The 22516-nt window shown below is 40.8% G+C and overlaps 1 protein-coding gene across 15 annotated transcripts in view; it reads left to right on the top strand.

Moving 5' to 3' along the window:
* Positions 1-22516, top strand: part of RBFOX1 (RNA binding fox-1 homolog 1) — a 1418051-nt gene that overhangs the window by 245110 nt on the left and 1150425 nt on the right. For all 15 annotated transcript variants that reach the window (XM_084882378.1, XM_084882381.1, XM_084882366.1 and 12 more), the window contains exon 2: positions 2708-2770. The gene's annotated coding sequence lies outside the window, so the exon portion shown is untranslated. The remainder of the gene's footprint in view (positions 1-2707; positions 2771-22516) is intronic.

Raw genomic sequence — 22516 nt, 5'->3', positions numbered from 1 at the left:
CCTAAAAGTGTGGGTATCAAGCTGACATGGACATGAAATTAATGTTATTATCTGGACAGGAAGTCTGAGGGGCCAGAGAAGCCATGGTGCTCAGAGAAAGCCTCTTCTTGAGGCCCAGCCTCTTCCTGGTGATGTAAGGCTGAGGCCAATGAGGAAAGCTTCCTGTGCTGCTCAGTGCAGTGAGCAGCAGCTAAGTGGCCGGCCACTGTGCCAGAGGATAAGGCTACTGAGTTGAAGAGAACATAGTGCTTGCCCTCTAGGAGTTCACAGCCTGGCAGGCCAAGTCTACAGTGGATTAGGGAAATCATCATGTGGTTCTTGTTAGGACATGTGAAAGGCCAGCAGGGGAAAAAGAGTCAGTGAAAGCTGCAGAGAGACGTTCACACTTGGTGGATCTTGAAGAATGAGTTCAGATGGGCCCACATGAAGGGTGTTTCAGGAAGAAAAATGTGGCCTACAGGCGAGAGGTGTAACAGTCAGTGCCTGTGTCTTCAAGTAGTTCCATTTAGGCAGATCTTGGAGTATGTGAGCTAGTGGACTTAGTGAGTGGTGGAAGCCACTGGGGAGGAGAGGGGACAGGGGTTAAGAACATTGAACCTGACCATAGGAGCTGTCATTATTTTTATTAAATGAGAGGATGCATGCAGATTTTGATACAATGACTGAGATACACTATGGGTTCAATAAAACTACTAGAGAATTACAATTATATTTCAATGATGATGATGCCACAGATAATTCTTCAGCTGAGGTATAATATGAATTTATAGAAGATAAACATATAGTTTGACTATTCACTTCCTAAATGTCCTAACTCTTCTCCCTAAATCTTGTTCTCCCACTTCATTCTTCTCATCATTACAATCTCAGCTCTATCGCTTCTTCCTTGGCAAAACCTTCCCAACATTCCTGACTAAGCTCTGTCCTCCCCACTGGACTGCAGGCACCAAGAGGACAGTGCCCAGCGTAAAAAAGGGCTTAAAAATAATTAACTTTTTAAACAACATTGACTTTGCAATGGGCACAATGCTAAGTACTTCACAAATATAAACTCTTAATATTCACTTCAATTAAATTTGTTGACGTAGGTATTCTGTTTATTTTCATTTTACAGAGGTGGTGGCTGAGACAAGCAAGGTTAAAGTGACTTGTCCATGGTCACAAAAATGAGTAGATAGTGGAGCCATGGGTGAATGGGATGGATAGATGGAAGGAAGAAAAGGAAGGAAGGAAGGAAGGAAGGAAGGAAGGAAGGAAGGAAGGAAGGAAGGATAAGCACTATCCTCACCATCTTCACCACCTGATTTTTTTCTTCTCCAGACCCAGGTCTCTCTAATATTTTAGAACTTTTTGATGTTCTCAAGTGTTTTATTTATCAACACCAGTAAGCTCACCAAATCTGAAGAATGTTAAAAAAAAAAAAAAAAAAAGTCCATCATATTAAGAAAGGGGTTGTATTTTCTTTTTCCTTAATTTTTAAAAAATATATTTTTATTGATTTTATAGAGGAAGAGAGAGAGAGAGAGAGAGAGAGAAGAGAGAGAGAGAGAGAGAGAGAGAGGAGAAAAGTCAATGATGAGAGAGGTCCATTGATTGGCTGCCTCCTGCATGCCACCCACTGGGAATGGAGCCTGTAACCTGAGCATGTGCCATGACTGGGAATTGAACCATGACCTCCTGGTTCATAGGTGGACATTCAATCACTGAGCCATGCTGGCCGGACACTATTTTCTAAACAGTTATCTGCAAATGTTAATAATTAAGCTCTGAAACTTTTGAATTGCATTAAGTTGTGGCATAATTTGCATCACTATTTTATAGGAGCCCCTGAAAGCACACTGGATCTGGATTCTAGAATGCTGCAAACCAGACCCATTTGTTCTACTTCAGCTTCCCCCAGGGAGAAGCAGGTCAGGGTCAACTCTCTTGGGTACGGGATACCATCTGCATCTTTCAGTTCTATTAGTAAATCTTAATGTTTCTGGTTGCAGCTGATCTCTACCCAACTCACTGAAGCATATGAAATTATAATGGCCATTTGCAGTTCAGGCAATATTTGCTTTATTTATATATTAATGAAAATGAAAACTACTCCTTCTGATTGTCTGAGGGTAGCCATGTTCATGAACTTTATTATCGATGGGGCACCTTATATCACAGTTTTGTTCATTGCAAATGAAGTCTCTTTGAACGTTAGCTCTCAGGGATTGAGCATTACAGAATCTAAACTCTGGAGGTCCAGAGTTTAAAGGAAATTTAGTGTTGATTTCCTTCCACCTGGCTTTTTGCAGGAAAATACACAATTAAATTTCTGAAAGATTGGCCTCCAGCCTTCCTGGAACATGTCCTGTGAGGAAGACCTCACTGAGTAAGACAAGGTCTAGCAGAGGGGTTCTAAACTCCGTGTCAAGTTGCCCCAGTTCAAATCCAGGCACTTTGGGCGATTTACCTGAGTTATCTGAGCCTTGGTTTCCTATTCTGCAGCACAGAAAATAGTAACATCTTTCTAACTGGAGGGTAAAAGGATTTACTGAAAATCTATTTACAGACTTGAGTTTAATCATTTTCATCATCATCATCATCACTCATTGATAAATTTACTGTATGATCAAGAACATATTTAAGAAGTTACTATCACAAACAAAGATGCAGACACAATTCAAGAATGCACACCCGATTCTAAAGGCTTCCTTCTCTTCTTCCCTAGGAAACTGCTCAAAGACCTCATGCGAGTGGAACTCACAGCTTCCTGGATCCGGCTCAGCATTCAGTAAGTGCGGCCACTTTTGAACATTCATTACATAAATGCATCCGTGTCCTTGATCCTATTTTCTCTGAAAAAGCTCTCTTCAGCCAGCCGGAGCTCCCCACAAACACTTTGCCACCAGCCTCGGTCTTTCTTTCCTGCAGGCCAGCGATGGATCCAGAGATGAGAGGAAGGTTTGCCAGCAGAACCCCACAATGAACACAGGGCATGTGTGAGAGTGTGGATGGGTTCACCCTATCATTCCCGTGGATAAAATTCACTGATTTTGTTCCCCTTTCGTCCTCTGAGTTTGTTTCCTTTGGAGACATTCTGTCCCCCTCACTCAGTCCCAGGACCTTGCTCAGTAGAAAGAAATGCCAAAGAACCCAGACCAGTTCGTGAGACCAAACATGTCTTAAAGCCTTGAAGAACAATTCAGTTTCTTTTTGAGCCAGAATACGTTACTACTATATGAAAATGACTGCAGAAGAGAAATTCTGTACTGTAAGATGCTGGGGTACATTTTAGAAATTCCATTTGTTTTTAGCGAGTAAGCACTTTCAGCCATCTGCCTTTCCCATTGCACAGACAGCTTTGTTTTCTGGTGAAGCCAGCACTATGCTGCCCAATGTCCCTACCTCTTATTGCTTATCAGATGTTAGCTTCAGTGATGTGCATAACCTCCGACAGCAGCTCTCCTCGGCAATGGTTCTGTGGGCAAACAACTCGTTTTATGAATAAATCTGTAATAATATAACAACAAATACCAACATGCAAAAGGCTAACTGAAGGAAATATTTATGTTTTAAAGATGTAGTTTCCTCATAGATGAGTTTCAGAATGTCTTAATGTATTCTAGTTCTGAGAGTGGCGGAGTAGAATTTGAGACATCAACTCTCACAAAGGGGCAGGTAGAAATGGAGGGTGTGGGGCTCCAGGCCTGGAAGAGGCTGATCAAAGAAAATGCCTTTGCCCTCCAAGGAATTGCTGGGCTCCCCTCATTGCTGTGGAATTTGCATATGTGCACAGAAAGAAGGAGGAGGAGGAGGGATGGGAAGAAATAAAAAGATGGTGCCTTCATTCTTCCCTACATCAGAATGGCTCAGTGTAACCCTGATCAGCTAAAGCCTGTATCACACAGGAGATTAGACCCACCGCTTTTGTTCCCAATAATAAAGGACATTTTATGTCTAATTCCCTACATGCTACATCTCTTTGGTAATGCCTTTGAAGTTGAGGCTGCAGCGTTTCCTGAAAATTGTGAGATTTTTCTAAGTGAAAAGGAGGGGGCTGTTTGGCACACATTCTGTTCGAGTCTATTGGGTGTAACGTTACATGGGCCTGTGACTTTATCTTTTTCTGTCTCTGCCAGGGTCCCTCTCCTGGCCTTCTTTGTGGTGCTGGGGCAGGGGTGGGATGCAGGAGGAAGGTTTCAAGGATGGGTTTTCAGCTTATTCATGACACTCCCAACCTCTTCTCTACCTTCTCAACGTGATACGTATTTCTGCTTCTCAGGAAGAAATCCGTGTTCCCAACCTGAATTTGGGCTGAAGTTTCTAACCTCGGGGAGGCTCTGGTTTCTGAGATAATTAGTAAGAACTTTGGAGGGAACGCATGTTAATTTGTCTTTTGATATGGTGTTTCCATATCTACAATTACAGTCTGAAGAGGAAAAAAATTTTAATAATTTGCTGCTCCAAACCAGTGTGCAGTTATGTGATAATTTAAACCAAATTAAAAAAGAAGAAATGGAGAAAAACCCTCTCTTGGGGATAGTTAGAGCAGCTGCCTCGTGTCGGTGTGTCTAGCAGATGGCGATGCTTTTCTTGTGATCACAGCTTCTCCTGCACTGGGAACCTCATTCAACTTCCAGGGCCAGGAGATCGCTTCGCCCAGAACAAGGATGGGGTTCTGGGAGATTGGTTACCGGGAGAACATAATCTGGTCTCTGTGTTGTCCATGTACTTGGGCCTTGGGCTCTGCTCACCAATAACGAATGTGTGGTACATAGCAGGCTAGGAAACTGCTCCACCCTTAGGGGACTGTAATGATAGCAATGAATTTGCAGTTGAGATTTGCTCATTTCTTTTTTATTTTCCTCTAATCGAGATCTTTATTTGCTCTTCTTTAGCAAAATGTACTTGGTATACAATATTATATTGGCCATATGAGTTTTAGATACAACATTGCAATTTGACATTTTAAAATTTATTTTTAAAATATATTTTTATTTATTTCAGAGAGGAAGGGAGAGGGAGAGAGAGCTAGAAACAACAATGGCAAAAGTGAATCATTAATTAGCTACCTACTGGGGATCCAGCCCGGAACCTGGGCATGTGCCCTTGACTGGAATCAAAACCAGGACCCTTCAGTCTCAGGCCAGTGCTCTATCCACTGAGCCAAACTAGCTTGGGCTGTGATTTGACATTTTTATACCTCACCATGTGACTACCCCCTTAGGTCTAGTAATAATCTGACACTGTGAAACTTACCACAGTGTTCTTGACTACATTCCCCTTCTGCTTTTTCACCCATCCAAGTCCTACATGAGGGTTGTAGTCGGGATTTTCAAGGAGACTGATACAGAATAACATCAATAGAGAATACACTGACCACCAGCCTTCTCCGATAAACATAGACACTTCATTACAGGTTTGGTTTGGAGTTACAGTTCTCAACTTAGTCATCTAAATTCCTCCCTTTATTTTATTTTTCAATTACAGTTGCCATATAGCATTATTTTAGTTTCAGGGTACACATAGTGATTAGATACTTATATCAATTATGAAATGATCAACCCACATCTATAACCCACCTGACATAATACATAGTTATTACAATATTATTTAATGTTGTTATATTTTACACCCCTATGACTATGCTGTAACTTCCAATTTGAACTTCTTAAACCCTTCACTTTTTTTTAACCCATCTACCAAACCCCCTCCCATTGGCAGCCTTCAAAATGTTCTCTGTATTATGCAACTGTTTCTGTTATGCTGGTTTGTTTATTTTTTTAATTCCACATATAAGTGAAATTAAATGGCATTTGTCTTCCTCTGTCTGATATTTCACTCACCACAATACCCTCTAGATCCATCCATGTTGTTACAGATGACAAGATTTCATTATTTTTTTTATGGCTGAGTCATATTCCAATGGATATATGCATCACATCTTTATCAACTCACTTATTGATTGTCACTTGGGTAGCTTCCATATCTTGGCTATTGCAAATAATGCTGCAATAAACTTATAGATGTATATGCTCTTTGATTTAGTGTCTTACTCCCCCCTCCCCCCCCCAACCCCCCGAATTGGAATTGCTGGTGTCTTTGTCTCTTGCTATAGTCTTTGTTTTAAAGTCTATTTTGTCAGGTATAAGTATTGCTACCCTAGCTTTTTTTGTTGTTTCTTTTTTTTTCTTTCCATTTTCATGAAATATTTTTTTTCTATCCTTATACTTTCAGTCTGGGTGTCTTTTAATCTGAAGTAGGTCTCTTATAGACAGCATGTGTTAAGGTCTTGTTTTGTTAACCATTCAGCCTCCATATGTCTTTCAATTGGAGCATTTAATCCATTTGCAATTAATTGTTGACAGATATGTATTTATGCCTTTATATTATTCACATTTTTATCTTTTTTATTCTTCTTCTTACAAAAGACCCTTAACATTTCTTATAATATTGGTTTGGTGGTAATGAAGACATTTAGTTCCTCTGTGTCTGGGAAGCTCTTTATTTGATCTTCAATTCTAAATGACAACTTTGCTGCGTAGAGTAATCTTAGTTAAAAACATTGATTTTCCTCACTTTGAATATATCTTGCCACTCCCTCCTGTCCTGAAATGTTTCTGTTGAATAATCAGCTGATAGTTTTATGGGAACTCTTTTTTAGGTAAGTAATTGATTTTCTCTTGCTTCTTTTAAGATTCTCTTTTTGTCATTAGCCTTTGGTATATATTAATTATGATGTGCCTTGGTGTGGGCCTCTTTAGGTTCATTTTGTGCAGGACTCTGTGCTTCCTGGACTTGTATGTCTAGGTAAGGGGAGTGTTCCACCATTATTTTTTCACATATCTTTTTAATTTATTGCTCTTTCTCTCATCCTTCTAGGATCTCCATGATGAGAATGTTGGTACACTTGAAGTTGTCCCAAAGACTCCCCTTTTTAATTTGTTTTATTTTTGCTGTTCTGATTGGGTGTTTTCTGCTTCCTTATCTTCCTAGTGCTACATGCAGCACAGATTGCCACACCCCCTTCAGGATGCAACTTTAGACTCACAATGTCTAAAATCAGACCAAACCCCACTCAGTCACCATTCTCTCCCCAGATGCACCAGTCCCAGCTTCTGTCATCACTGACTTTGTCTTGGTTTTTATCCATCACCAAGAAAAGAGTAAATCTTTGATCTGGGCCTTTAAAAAGCCTTCTTTCCATCCCCTGTGTTGGCATAACCTTCCTGCTATTCCTTTCCCCATGGTTGTGAGGTCTTCTTAAGTGATGGTCATGCCTAAAGCCACCCTCCATGATTGCATCCTAAATACGGAAGGACTAACATTCCTGCAACATGGAAATCACCTGGCTGCTTCTTCATTAAGCTAGTCCCTGTCTGACACTTTATCTTCTCTTTAAGGGTGTCTTCTATTCCAATTAGGCAAGTTCAACTCCTGACTGCTAAAGATGCTCACTTCCCAACTCCAAGTATCTGCTACTCTTGGTCTCACCAGCAGGGAAATCCTTTCTCATTCTCTTAGTCTACACTTCTGCATGGACTCTGTTCAGATCCTCCTGCTCAGAGGTCAGCCAACTCATTAGTCAACAGAGCCAAATATCAATAGTACAACGATTGAAATTTCTTTTCTTTTTTTCCTTTTTATTTATTTATTTTTATTAAATTATTATCTGTGTACATATCTTACCATTGCCCCCCTCCCATGAAATTTCTTTTGAGAGCCAACTTTTTTAAACTTAAACTTCTTCTAATGCCACTTCTTCAAAATAGACTTTCCCAGGCCATGGTATTTTGTGGAAGAGCCACACTCAAGAGGCTAAAGAGCCACTGCTCCTGATGAATGAACTTTTCTTTGTGAGCTCAGTTTCTTTATTTCTCTTTCGATAAAGGAAATTCCAGGTCAGTTTTCAGTGTAGATGTTTGACCCCATGCTAATATATGCATATAATCTGAAGCTCAGTAGAGCAGGCAAGATGAAACAATATAAGGGTGAATGGAAAAAAGAGCAATGCTTGTCTTCCAGGGAGGTAGAATTCTCTCAAGTTAAAACAGTCAGCAGATTGACTGGAAATGGGAGGTCAGGCATCAGTTGGAATACAAGAGGGAGGGAGAACCAGAGAGGAGTGCTGTAAGAGTGTTAACTTCATCCATTGCCAAGCCCAGGGTGGGTTTCATGCCACGTTACATGGAGAACCCTATGGTCTAGCGGGCACACAAAATGATGCTCATTTGATAACTCTCACTGACCTTCCCATTTGCTTTGACACTTGACCAACCAGCAATGGCCATCATACATTCTTGTCCACACATTCCATATGTGTATCTCTTGTCTCTGCCTCCCTCTCCTCTGCTAGATCAGGAGGAGAAGTCCAGGGGATCTTTGTGATGGAATGAGTATATGGCAGGCAGAGAAATGACAGAAGGAAAACATTCCTGCTCTCTTATTGTTAGCAAAGAGGATGACTGGAAAGAATGGAAGTTATAAGAAGCTTTGCTTGGTAGTGACATTCAAGCCCCATGGATAAAGGAAGAGAAGCCTGCAGTGGCAGTCCGCTGCCTGCCCAGCGGTCTCTACCACTCCCCCTGGTTTCAATCTGCCCTGGCTCATCATGCACTCTAATATCTGTCTGTTCCTTGTGCTTTTTGTGTCTTCTCCACGGGCTGGAGAGTCTCTGAAGGCACGATGCATGGCTGTCTCAGTCACTGCCCTAACCCTAACATCCCCCAAGTGAGAGCGGATTTATATGATGGATGACTTGCTCAGTTGCGTGGATTAGGGCTGTGAAAGATGATTGCTCTCTTTGTATTTCAAAACCATTCTTCTCTCATTCAGAACCTTCTACCCCACCTCCCAATCTAGATCCATCTTTGAAAAGTGGAAAGTACCTGGCTTCTGTCCTGGCTTTATGAATTGACCACATGATCTTAACAGATTTGACCAATCTTATTTCAGTTACCTCATTTAAATCATTATGCTACTAAAGAATTGAACTAGAATAGTCTATAATGAAGGCCCCTTCCAACTTGGAATTCAGTGAATAAACACGAAAGACAGAAACGAGGCCACAGAAGAGAAGGCTGAAGGGAATTTTCCTCATCTCAGTGAGGCAGAGATCAATGAGCTGTGACCAGCAGCGGCCTCTCCTGCCCCACCTGGGGGCACAAATGAGCCCATTGTCTCCTGGACAAGAGAATTTACCAGAGAGGTTCAGGAATAATACAGCACCGATGGTCTGCTTTCTCTTTAGTGTATTAATAAACACATATTTATATCATTTGATCCAAACTCTTGGTTGCATAAGAGAATTAGAAGAAATGAAAACAGGGTTTGCGTGCAACTTCTTGTATTTGCTTGAGCACCAAACACATTGCATCCTTTGTATTCATCCTAATTACTCATCAGTTTCTGACCAATGACCTAAGGAAAACAATGACTTGGGGTTTCTGCTGAATCTATTCACTTAAGCAAAGGTTAGATCTACTTGCTATTTCTGCTCCGCATTGTGATGTGAGTTTGTTTATTGAGGACATTGGTTTGATGGCTGGGAATTGCAAAGGGCAAATACAGGTTTTGGTGGAATGACTTGTTAATAAGTTATGGAAACAAGAAATTGTTTTTTTCTAATGGAGGAGACTACAGATGTCCTCACCTTTTGAGAAGTTCCAAAGGAAAAAGAAACTTTATCCCCAGTGCTGACAGCCAGAATATTTTTTTTAATACATGTGCCGTGTTTTTTTGGAATTCAGGTAGTTATTTTCACCAATGAGGATTCTTGCCTCAAAATGTGCTAACCTTAACTCTGTTCCTGGCATGCAGTCAGTGCTAAATCCATGGTAACAATGATTACTATTATTCTTCAAAACAATCACATAACTACTCTCCTACTGAGTGTGTGTGTATGAGAGAGAGGAAGATTTGGCAAGCTGGTTATTATTGGATCTTATTCCCTCTATTTAAGAAGGACACATTATTTTGAAAAAAAATGTATTGTGGTACATTCCAGCTCAGGGTGTTATGACATTGACATATGAGTCAATATTCTTACCCTGGTAATGTCATCATTCCTTCCTTCCTTCATTCATTCACAAGTAGCTAAGGTATAGTTAACAGACCTAGGACCCTGAATTCATGATAAAATTGTAAGATAAAATTTAAAATAAATAAAACAATACAAGTTGCATTTATTACCGTGGACTAGTCAGTCACAGAGAGGAATATAAACTATGCAAGGATATAATCAGATCCATTCCTGGTGAGGGTGAGGGCCAACATTTATCCCCATACAGGTCGGTCAGTGTTTCTCTTCCATTTTCCTGGGCCAGGCTCTGTCCTTTCTGCGCTGGTTGGCCTTCCTCCTGGACCCTCCGCACCCTTCCCCGAATGGCCTTGCCCTTGCAAGGTGTGTCCTCCCCTAGCAGTGACCAATTACATGCCACTGGGCCAGCCTTTCTCCAGCAAGTCCATAAACCCTGTCTCTGTGCAGAATCAATGCCCATTTATATCTGCTAATGCGTTAATAACAGGAACGTCCCTGGCCATGACCTACCTGAGTCATTACACACTAATCGTCAGAGGCAATTTCGAGCAGATTGACGAGTGATCGGTGTCCTCCCCAGCGTCCAGGCAGGAGGACACGAGGCTGCCTTCACAGCCCCTGAGCAGATGGCCCGGGAGCGTAATCACATACTCCAGCCAGTGCGGGTCTGGCTGTGGGATGGGGAAGCTCCATGTCTTGCATGCAAAGCTGAGCTCTCTCACCTGGGGGCTCTGCTCCGAGTACCTCCTTTCATTTTGGAACAGAACCCAAGCCCTCACTGACCTTTGTGCTCATTGAAAACTCATCACACAAATAACTCTCTGAAGATGTTGAGAAAATGAGGTTTGCCTGTATCATTCTAATGTGCCTGAAGCCAGTCTGATTCCTTTCCTGTGTAAATCCTGTCCAGATGCGTGGTCCAAAGCCATGCTCGGTTTGTGCTTGTGAGTGGACATTAAGGTTTCTTCCCTGTCGAAACCAGTTTGGCTCAGTGGATGGAATGTCGGCCTTCGGACTGAAAGGTCCCCAGTTCGATTCCGGTCAAGGGCATGTACCTTGGTTGCAGGCACATCCCCATTAGGGGGTATACAAGAGGCAGCTGATTGATGTTACTTTCTCATTGATGTTTCTAACTCTCTGTCCCTCTCTCTTCTTCTCTGTAAAAAAAAAATCAATAAAATATATTTTTTTAAAAAGGTTTTTTCCCCTTAAGTTTTAGCTTGAGCATTTATTGTTGCTGTATCACTCCTTACAATGATAATTCTGAAGGTTACACAATATATCATTAGGGATACCTAGGAAGTGCCTGCTCTTTCACGAACACAGTTGTTGCTGAGTTAATGCAGCACCTACCGAGTTTCCTTCCTTGGAATAACTTTTTGAGGATACATACCTTGAGAGAGCAATCTTTAGTGAAAGGATAGAAGCATCTTTATGATTTGGGATGCGTTTTGCTAAGTTATTTTTTAAGTGGATAGTGTTCATTTATAGGCAGCTCACTGTCCTGTGGACTTTCTGCTCTCAGCTGCCTGTGCTTCATTTGGTCGTGAAGATCCAGATTATATGTAAGAGGGGCTAGGTAGGGGGGTTGGGAATAAGAGTCAGATTGAACCTTTACCTTCAAGGAACTCAAAGAACAGAGGCAGAAGCCAAATCAGAAGACAACCAACCGATTGCTCTCAGACATGATAGTGGCCTACGGAAAAGGAGTTGCAAAACCAATGGATTCTGGCACAAGACATTATTTCTGAGACTCCTGTAACTTAGGATCCTCAACCTTGACTGATCTGAGGTGAATGCCATGCTTTTTCTTGACAAGGGTTTAGAGATTCTAGAGATCAGGGATGTGATGGTCTCCCATCCCACGTACCATCTATTTATCCATATATCTATATCTATATCTATATCTATATCTATATCTATAGATAGATAGATAGATATACACACACATACATATATACACACATATATAATAACATGTATATTTTATATATGATATATATATATTATACAATATATATTTAGTTATTTTTATATATAAGAACTTTGTTAAATGTTTTGTTCTCAATCTAGTTTTGTGGGCCATGCACTCCAATACACTCTTAAAACTGTGTTGGTGGAAGTTCATAAAAGTGTGCATGGCTGAGCCATATAAGCTGTGAGTCTTTGGGCTTTGTGTGCTCAATAGACCCAATGGCTACCACCTAATCATTCATTGAAATTCAAACAAGGGGATAAGCTGGCCTAATGGAACAAGCATGGACTTTTAAGACAAATGGGGAGTCCAACTTTGACTCTCTATTGGGCTCTTCTGCAATCTTGGTAAAGTGGCTTAACTTTCCCCAGCCACAGTTTTCTTTTCTGTATTGAGGATGACAAAGGGAGCAATAGATTTATTGTGATGATCAGTAAAAACACCTTGCCCAGCCATCATGGCTTAGTGGTTGAACATTGACATATGAACGAGGAGGTAGTGGTTCAAATCCCAGTAAGGGCACATGCCTGGTTTGAGGACTTGATCCCCAGTGTGGGGTGTGCATGAGGCAGCCAGTCATTGATTCTTCCTCTCTCTATCCTTCTCCCTTCCTCTCTGAAATCAATAAAAAATATAATTAAAAGGAATAAAAACTCCTTTATGGGGGAAGGGGGAAAGAGAGTGTCTATTTGGGGAAAGCCTTTTGGGATGGAGACTTGGGACCCCAGAGCATAATTTTGGCAGCAATCACTTCTGCAAAACATAATAGCAAAAATAGTGCTCAATTTTAGTTTGAAAGGACCTTGCTTATTGTGGTTCTGGGGAGAAAAATGTGAAGAGAAGAAATGAAACACTGGGCACCAATCAGAAAGTGGGTGGGAAGCTGGGAGAGGTCCCAAGGAATCAGAATTACTGCAAACTTCTGCTTTGCCATAAGCCAGTCCTCCACCTTATCTGACCCATTCTTCTCTCCATTTGATAATCAAATTAACAGCTTCCTTCAAAATGCTCATATTTAAAATGTTTTGAGAGTGAGCTTTGAATAGATGCTATGTGAAGAACTGAGTTCCTGTCTGGGTTCATGCTGTGGAGAACAGGTTTTGTCCTTAACACTTTTGAAGAGAAAACCTAATGCGTTTGAGATTTGCTCATGGATCAGGTCTTGAGTCAGTTAGTTTACATGCATCACATCATTTCATCCTCCTCATGAGCTATTGAGTTAGGTCCTCTGCTCACTGCTGTTTTACAGATGAGCAAACAGGGTGGCATGGGTTGCTCAAAATCAGAGGACACACAAGAGGTGGAGCTGGGTTTGAACTTGACCACTGCACTCAATTCTTTCTATATGCACGACCCTGGGTCAAAGTGCCAAAGGAGCTGTATATTTTGTCAAAGAAATAGAGGTGAGGACTTTTGGCTTCAACAGGGATTTGAGGATTAGGGTTCTGAAGAATGTAGCTCATATTTAGGTTATATTTATAGCTCTACTTCTCCAAAATGTAGGTGAAGTTTCTTCTTCTTCTTCTTCTTCTTCTTCTTCTTCTTCTTCTTCTTCTTCTTCTTCTTCTACTTCTTCTTCACACAAAGAAAGAATGAAGAACATGAAGTGTGCTACACTATGAAATTGCCAATTGAAATATTCTCTATCTTTACCAGGGACAGCATTAGGAAGGATTTTTGTTAGAAAAGCAAAGTAGATGTTCTTTGATGTCCAACATGCCTGTGGCCTCACAGTAGTTGCACTGGGTTGCAACTAAGTTGCATTCTAAGAAAAAACAAAACTAAGCAAAACACAAAAACAAAGGTGAAGGACTAACAAGCAAGGGACTGAATTGTGCATTTGAGATTATACTAATAAAAGGGTAGGTATGCTAATTAGACCAGGATTCTTCTGGACATTTTCCAGATGTCCTTTTTGGACAAAGCCATGATGGCAGGGACTGAGGCAGAGGCGGTTAGGGGCAACCAGGCCAGCAGGGGAGAGCAGTTAGGGGGTGATCAGACCGGCAGGGGGGAGCAGTTAAGGGGGCAATCAGGTTGGCAGGCAGAGGCGGTTAGGGGTGATGAGGCTAGCAGGGGAGCAGTTAGGGGCATCAGACAGGCAGGCAGAGGTGGTTAGAGGCAAGCAGGCAAGCAGGCAGGTGAGCAGTTAGGAGCCAGCAATCCTGGGATTATGAGAGGGATCTCTCAGACATCCCCTCAGATGTCCCGGATTGGAAACAGTGCAGGCCAGGCTGAGGGACCCCGCCCCTTCCAGTGCACAAATTTTGTGCACTGGACCTCTAGTATAAATACAATCTCTATCTGTGTGTGTGTGTGTGTGTGTGTGTGTGTGTGTGTGTGTGTATGTAAGTGTGTGTGTGGATATTCAAATATTTTAATAAAGAGTTAAGAGGATGGAGAAATAAAAGGAGTAAAACTCTTTCAGTCTAAAGTGAAAAAGACCTTGTTATTCAGAGCCCATGGCCCCACCACTACATGGAGGTGGCCACACTGGTTGCCAGATTCTTTCCCAAAGCTGACTCTGCAAATGTGTGTTTAAGAGCCCAGAGGTGCCACACCTGCACAGAGCTCCTAAGAAACCTGTGCATCTTTGGTTCCTCCTCAGCAGCTCTCCTGGTGCTGAACTCAAAGTCACTGGCAGTGCTTGCAAGCCTCCTATTCCCCCTCTGAGAGCTTTGATCATGGATGTGGTCAAAGGTGAGGAATCAGAACCGGTGCCCTACCATCCCTGTGATCCTCCTCCTCATCTCTTCCCTGCAGGCGCTGCTCTCTCACTGTATGAAATAGGGGGCTATGGCCATTCTTTCATTCACTCAACAAATACACATCAAATGCTCTTCTGCACCAGTCATGGTTCTAACCTCTGGGTACACAGTTAGAAACAAGACCACAAGTTTTCCCAGACTTATGGAGCTTATATTCTTCAGAAGAAATAGACAAACATTCACACAAATAAATGTGTAACTACAAATTATAGTAAGTCATGCAAGATAAATTGTAGTGAGTGCTGTCAGACATTCTTGAGAAAAGTCTCTGAGGGCAGAGCCAAACATTTGGGTCTTTTGAAGCTTTAGAAGACAGTGTGGTTGGAACAGAGTGCTGGTATGGAAGAATTGGAAGGGTGGACAGGGGAGTGTAATCATCAAGCAGATTTTAGATTTTTATTCCAAGTCCCATAGGTAGCTATTAAAAGATCTGCAAAAGTAAGGGCTGTGATTATATTTGTGTCTTTAAAAATATTACTCTGGCTGCTGTATTGAAGGATTGCACAGAGGTGAAGTAAAAGCAAGGAGAACAGTTAAGAGGTGTGTTAAAATAGTCTGGGAGTGAGGAATGGCATTGGAGTGGAGTTGTAGCTATGGGAATTGAAAAAAGTTCAAGGATCCTGTATGCCATCTATCTATCTATGTATCTATCTATCTATCTATCTATCTATCTATCTATCGTCTATCTATCATCTACTTATCTACCCATTTATCCATCCACCCTCCTCCTCCTCATCATCTATCTATTCAATGTTGCATAAAATCCAACTATTTGTTCAATTCTTAGTGCATCAGTCCCCACCAATGGTATATTCTAAGTCCTGCAGAAATCACAAAGCTGTTTTTGTCTTATTTGGTTTGTCTTTTATTTTATTGTTTTGCCCCAGAAATAAGCAAACCGTTTCTTCTTCCCCTATTCAAGTTTGTTTGGATGCAGTCCCCTTGGCTCCTGCATTTCCCTTTGTTGTTTTCACCGACTTTACCTCAGATGACATCGTTTGCTTTATATAAGTTCCTCATGCATTGAAGGCTGACATTCTTAATAGTCCTGTCACCCGTGTTACAGCGGGCTGCTGAAAAGATGCAAGCGATGCCTGCAGGAGATAGGGCCATCTCAGCGGTCTGTGTTACACCAATGGGATGTGAGATAGCAGGGAAATAATTAGTTTAGTTAGATGCAAATGGAAGACGGATGAAGACACCACTAATGTGTGGATGCCTGGGAGGAGGGGTGGCCTGCTTCATTTAAGATTTGAGGAAGAATAATTGAATCAATAGCTATGAAAATGAAAGCAATATTAAGAGACTTTTATGGCAACCTAGAAGGCAGGGGGAAGTAAATTCAATCAGCGTGCATTTACTGAGTGCTTATTATGTACCTGTCACTGCGAGAGGCATTTTATCCAAACTAAAAGGGAAAATAATTGCAAGACATAAATGAGACTTTACACTTTGCATGGGGAGAGTGAATATTTCAGAACACAAGAATGCTTTAAGCATATAGTTAAAAGGCTGCGTAGCAATTGTCTGCCACATTAATAGGCAGAACTGTTCGGGATAGCAGGAATAACACTGAATATAGGAGACATGAGTGACTCTGTGACTATGGTTAATGTAGTTAACTTCTCTGATCATCAGTTCTCTCCTTTATACAACGTTCCTATCAGAATGAGGAGTGACATTATATCTTCATACAGAAACACCCTCAGGTACACTGATGCTGATCAGGTATGTCAGGAAGGTGGGTGGAGAAAATGTCCTTTGGATTTAAGACTCCATTATTTTAGTGAATTATCTAGAACCTTCTAGATGTTCAGAGAAGAGTAAGTCAGTATAAACCATGTCATGGACTAGAAGGGTAAACAGACATTAAAAAACAGGAAAGAATAATATTTTGTTGAATATGCCCATCTTTAAAATTTATAAAGCATATACAAATCAATATATTGCAATATCTTACCATGCACAGGCGATTCTAGTAGATTTTAGCAGTTATTTGAAATTATAGTAAAAGTATTCACTGTATCTCCTTACTGACTCCAGAGGCATGCATTGATGTTCTCAGTGTTCTAGCACCTGTTTTTTTGGTACGTCTTGCATGTTGTTTAAAGCTGTTTTATTTTTTACATCTGATATTTTGATTTTTTTAAGTCTTAAGTTTTGTTCATTTCTAGTTTGATGTTTTTTCTGACTAGATTTATAAAATCTCTACCATCACAAGTTCTCTCTTGTCTTACAGTGTTTTATATAATTTGTCTAATATTTCATTAGTTTTTGACTATTTCTCAGAGTTCTGTTTATTTCTTAACAGTTGTTTCTGCACATCTGAAAACTCTTAAAATTTTAAATTAAAAAGATCAGAAATGGATACAGACTTTTTTGTAAGTTGCATTAAGTTTAAAATAGGTGGCACATGTTTAAATTTATATCTCATAACCATTGTAGCCTGGCTTTTAAAATATAATCCATAAATAGATGATTAGAAACTTGTGGAGCTTTTCTTAAAAAAGATACTGCATGTCACCTGTCAGTTTTATTATTTATCAATTTATAGAAAAGGGAATTTCCATATCACTAGATGATTACCTATTTCCTCACTTGCTGGAGATAGAAAAGAAAACCACCCTTAGAGGGACATATCTACTGAATACCCTGAGGGCTAAAGAACAATTTTAGTGAATTAAAATTATTTTTAAAGTGGGGGAGTAGGAAATAGAATGGTAAATCTCAGAGGACTTTTCTAGAGATATATTTTACCAGTTCAACAGAGTTGCCTAGATTAAAGAAGGAACTAAGAACTTGTAGAGGAAATACGAGTATTTCTTTAGAGTTATTGGTAAATACCTTATCTGAAGAAGATAAGGACAACTTGTCAGAAGTAGTGCTATTCGGTGTCAACTGAATATGCCAGAATGGCCATTATAAACTGAGAAAATCCTGTGGATCTGGACACTCAAATCTGGGAATCTGGATTGGATCATAGGAGTTTTGTGTCTAGGCTTAGTGAAGTGAGACTCTAGAAGAGGGTAGGCAAATAGGTTTCTTGCTTGTACTTTCTGATTGATAAAGGCTCCCTGTAGTTTTTTTGGGGGGGTGGGGGAAGAATGCATCTGAGCTCAGCAGGGGAGAACTGTGATTGATTAGCAATGTCTTCCATGGACACAGAATGGGGAATGAGAGCACAGGTGTTGAGTCTTACTTTTCCACCCCAGACAGGAGAACATTTTTCTTTGTGGTTGGAGAGGAGGAGCAGCTTGCTTCTGGAGACTGTGTCTACTTGACTTGGTGAATAAATACCTGCATTTAGATGATTTTGTTTCATATTACTGTCAAGCAAGGAGGGAGTAATGTCATCCTAGAGTCTCAGGGGGTAATGTTTCAGTGCAGTTGGGATATCTATTAGTATTTCTAACCAAATTCCTTTCCAACACAATGGTTTAATTGTAGGGAAAATTGTTGAGGGAATACTCTTTGATTAGGTTTAATCAATTTATGCTATTGGATTGTGCTGCAGATTACACTGTTAAACAGGCAGGGGGGACTGGGAGAATTGGCTCCATCAATTTCAGGGGAGGTGACTCAAAATGGAATATGGGATCTGATGGCTTTAAAGTTGGTGTCCTCAATGTTGTATGGGCTCCAGGTGGGAGGACTTGGCACTATGTGCTATTGTACCTTTCATGCATCTCTGTAAACAGACGCCCTGTCTTACAAAATGGCTACCAGAGGGAGGAAGTAGTAGAGATGTGCTGTAGGACACACCTAGAGAGAGTGACATTTCCTTAACCAACCCTATTAATTAAAAAAAATGTAGTAAATATAAATGTTTTCAAAATTAAAAAAAGTGGAAAGTATGTTATAAAAATCTGCAACCTGCGTTGTGATATTTGATGTATCTATTATCATGTGCACCCCCTGGTTTTCCAGGTACACAATAAGCATAACAGTGGGTGAGAGAAGCACTGAGCCAGGGAAGGGCAGCTGATGGACAGTGGAATCGAGTCACCATCATTGAGAGAACCTCTGACAGTTGGCAGCTGCTTGCTTGACCTCTCAGGAAAATCAATCAACACATCAGAAGGCTCAATCACTGTGATCTATCCTTAGTCTCATTTGAAGACAGGGACACTGTGACTCAGAGAAGTCAAGACTTATGGGTTGAAAGTGTTAGAGCAGGATTTAAAAGCTTCTTTTAAAGAGCTAATATGTCATGATGGGCTGTACAGGGGACTGGATTTATAACCTACAAAGGGGAGATTGTGAGTCTAAAAGTGGTGCTCCACTGTCAGCTTCTTCCCACATTGCAAAACCTTTGCCAGTTCCAAACATGCCTAGGCTGGTTTCAGTCTTCTCATCTATGGAAGCCACAAGGTTCCTTAAAGAGGTGATGTGGAAATTGAATGACATGACAAATGTGACAACAGTTTTCATAGCAGAACATGTCATGCAAATATAATGCAGTGACATTCTTACTGGTGAGGTGGGACTTTGGTTTTTGAGTTTGGCAAAGAAATAATTCAGAGCCAAGAATTCTAGCGCAAAAGGAAATTTATTTAGCAAGCAAAGAGAAAGTACACTTGAAGAGAGGAATCGAGCTTGTTGCTCAGGGAGTTGCCTTGGCCTTTTCGAAAGTCACAGAAGCAAAAGAGGTGAGTCAGCTGGGCTCTGTGGACTCAGGAAACAAGTTAGAGGCAAAAGAAGGGGCCTTGGAGACAGGTTCTCAAGGTTAGCTGGGGATGAGCTGCCACTGCCCCCTGCTCTCCTGGTTGTAAGTCTCCTGAGGACCCATAGAGCTTAGAAAAAAGAAAACAAAGATACATGCCTGAAGAGAGAAGATGAGAGTGCGTTCTGGAGAGAGTGCACTGGTCCTTTGTCTTAGGGGTTTTTATCTGTTTTCTGAAGGCAGGGATTTTAGGGACAGTCTCAGGGGAAGATCTCAATAGAATATTTATCAGATTCAGATGTGTTCTTTTTTTTTTAAGATTTTTAAATGTATTCTTAGTGAGAGAGGAAAAGAGAGGGATAGGGAGGGAGGGAGAGAGAGAGAGAGAGAGAGAGAGAGAGAGAGAGAGAGAGAGAGAGAGAGAGAGAGAGAGAGAGAGAGAGAGAATGGGCTGCCTCCTCTCTCACACTCCTGCCTTGGGATCCAGCCTGAAACCCAGGCATGTGCCCCAATTTCCCAGCAACCTTGTGATGCATGCAACAATGCCCAACCTACTGAGCCACACCAGCCAGGGCTGAAGGTGTGTTCTTTAATATGCTAAGTCATCAGCATAAACATAAAGGGCCAGGTTCCTGGTCTCTGATTTGATGGCACTAGGGCAGGGGTCATTGGTCATTGCATCTGATCCAGATGCCAGCCATGGCATCACTTCATTTGGTTGTTCTGCTTTTCTGGGCCTGGAGCTGAAACACAACTGAATCTTAGACGTTATTTCTAGTTTGACCAAAACTGACCTTGTCAACAGACCCAAGGCTTTGTTCCTAAGATTATTTTATGCTGATCAAAACCTCATTGTCCTAAGGGCTTAATGCTTAAGGGAATGTCATGCAAGGAAGAAGGAGGCAAGTGAGTCAGAGTGCTAGGTGAGGCTGGTTTGAATCAGCTATCTTTCTCAGTTTCCCACTCCACCTGCCAAGAAATTTCTCTAGCTTCTTACTATCATGCCTCAATATAGGCAAGACCAGATATGCAGCTGCAGAGGTTAGAAGACACGAGAAATCTTTTAGCTCATGACTGAAAATCATGTATCAGAAATGATTTCAAAGCTTCTAGGAGCCTAGAGTTTGATTATATTTGATAATATCATATTAAATAAATAACATTTATTGAAAGTCTACTATGTGAAAATCATTGACCCAGTTTTCCTTTGCGATGAAGCACAGCTTACAGCACAATCCCCATCATAAAGGGACTTAAAATTGTATGGAGAAGAGCATTTTTCAATGTGACCCATTTTTTAGAAACCCAAAAGTTTGGAGTATTTCTTGTAACTCAACAATTTCTTTCTATGGTGATTTTCTAGAAATGCCTTATATTTATCTATAGTATGAACTTGTGCATTTCTCAAGAAACACACCCTCTGGCACATTGATCTCCTTTTCTCTCACTCCCTGAAATACCAAAGAAGGAAGACCCTGTGATGTCTGATGTTCTTCTTCAGTGGTGCACCTAGGGTTCAGGTGAAGCCAAGTCTTGTCCATACTCTGCTTCCCAGAGTGAATGGTTTCTGAGAATTGACCCTGGGTGAGGGATATGAATCGCTGCCGTTTTTGTGAAAAGCCAAAGTTGACCAGGGTGACTGAACCTGAAACTAACCTAACTTGTGAGCAGATGGCAGCATGAGGATATGAATATATGTTATGGGCTGAGAGTCAGGATCATAAAGAAGTTGAAGTGTAGGAATGGGTGAATATTGTGTGATTCAAAAGTAATTCTAGGGAAAGAGTCTGCACCTGCAGCCCAGATGAAGCAGGTGTCGAGGCTTAAAGGACACATGTTGTAAAGCAGCCTATACCATTTATTGGTTCTATTTTCTAATTAATAAATGTCTTACTAAGGACAAAATAATCACTTGGCACAATGCATCTTTTTTTTCAATATATTTTATTGATTTTTTTACAGAGAAGAAGGGAGAGGGACATAGAGCTAGAAACATTGATGAGAGAGAAGCATCGACCAGCTGCCTCCTAACACCTCCTACCGGGGATGTGCCCCAGAGGGTGTGCCCACAACCAATGTACATGCCCTTGACTGGAATTGAATCTGGGACCTTTCAGTCTGCAGACTGACATTCTATCCACTGAGTCAAACTGGTTTCGGCTGCACAATGCATCTTTTCAAGACTATCTCTGTGGCAAAACTTTTTTTAAAGTAACAGTAGCAGTGAACACCATAGAAAAAAATGCCCCACATTAAAACAAAACTTCACTCTTTTTGAATTTCCCTAGAATGACATTCTTTATGTTCTATAGTGTGCCACCACCCCTTGGTTAATGTAGCATGTTCTTAAACCCAATTCTTGCCAACTCACTAAATAGGTAGCATTTCCATAAAGGGCTAGAAAAGCAAGATTTTTGACTCTCAAACTTGGTTTTTATGCTATTTGAGGTGGGGGCAACACTAGATTTTTTTTTAATCAAATAAGTCTATATTCCACATATCAGATACCTTTGGCTGCTATTATCTACCAATGATAATAACAAACGTTTGCCATTAAACATAGTATTTTATCTATACCCCTTACTTGAATGTCTCCCTACTCCCATGCACACATAGATGCTTTTTCTTTGTTCCATAATTGTACAGTAAACAGATTATATCAAGAGTACCTATCTGATGCCATGTTGATACTTTGACAGCATTCCATATTTTAAAAGTGCTGTCTATGGTGATTTCTGAAGGTGCTGTCCATCCTGATTCCTGAAGCTACATACCAGAAAACCAGGTTATAGATTTCAAACAGAAACTACACGGTGTGCCTGGGCAGGAATCTGAATTTTTCTTAACATGCACGTAACCTGGCTTTGATCAAAATTAAAGTTTGAAAACCACAGCCTTATAGAGATAAAGTGAAGATTAATTCTCATACAATTGAACATTAGGATACAAAAAAAAATTATAAAACTTGGTCACTGGATGATATTTAAGTTCTTGCTTTCCTTTAAAGAGTACTTCAAAGGTTAGCAATCCCCAATAGAGGCTACCTGGCTGTGTAATTCTGAATTCATTCCTCTTTTAAGACACAAAATAGC

Source organism: Pipistrellus hanaki (assembly GCF_964339955.1).
Source record: "Pipistrellus hanaki genome assembly, chromosome: 4".
NCBI lineage: Eukaryota > Metazoa > Chordata > Mammalia > Chiroptera > Vespertilionidae > Pipistrellus > Pipistrellus hanaki.
The sequence above is the reverse complement of the archived record's forward strand: the minus strand, read 5'-3'. Positions and strand labels throughout refer to the sequence as shown.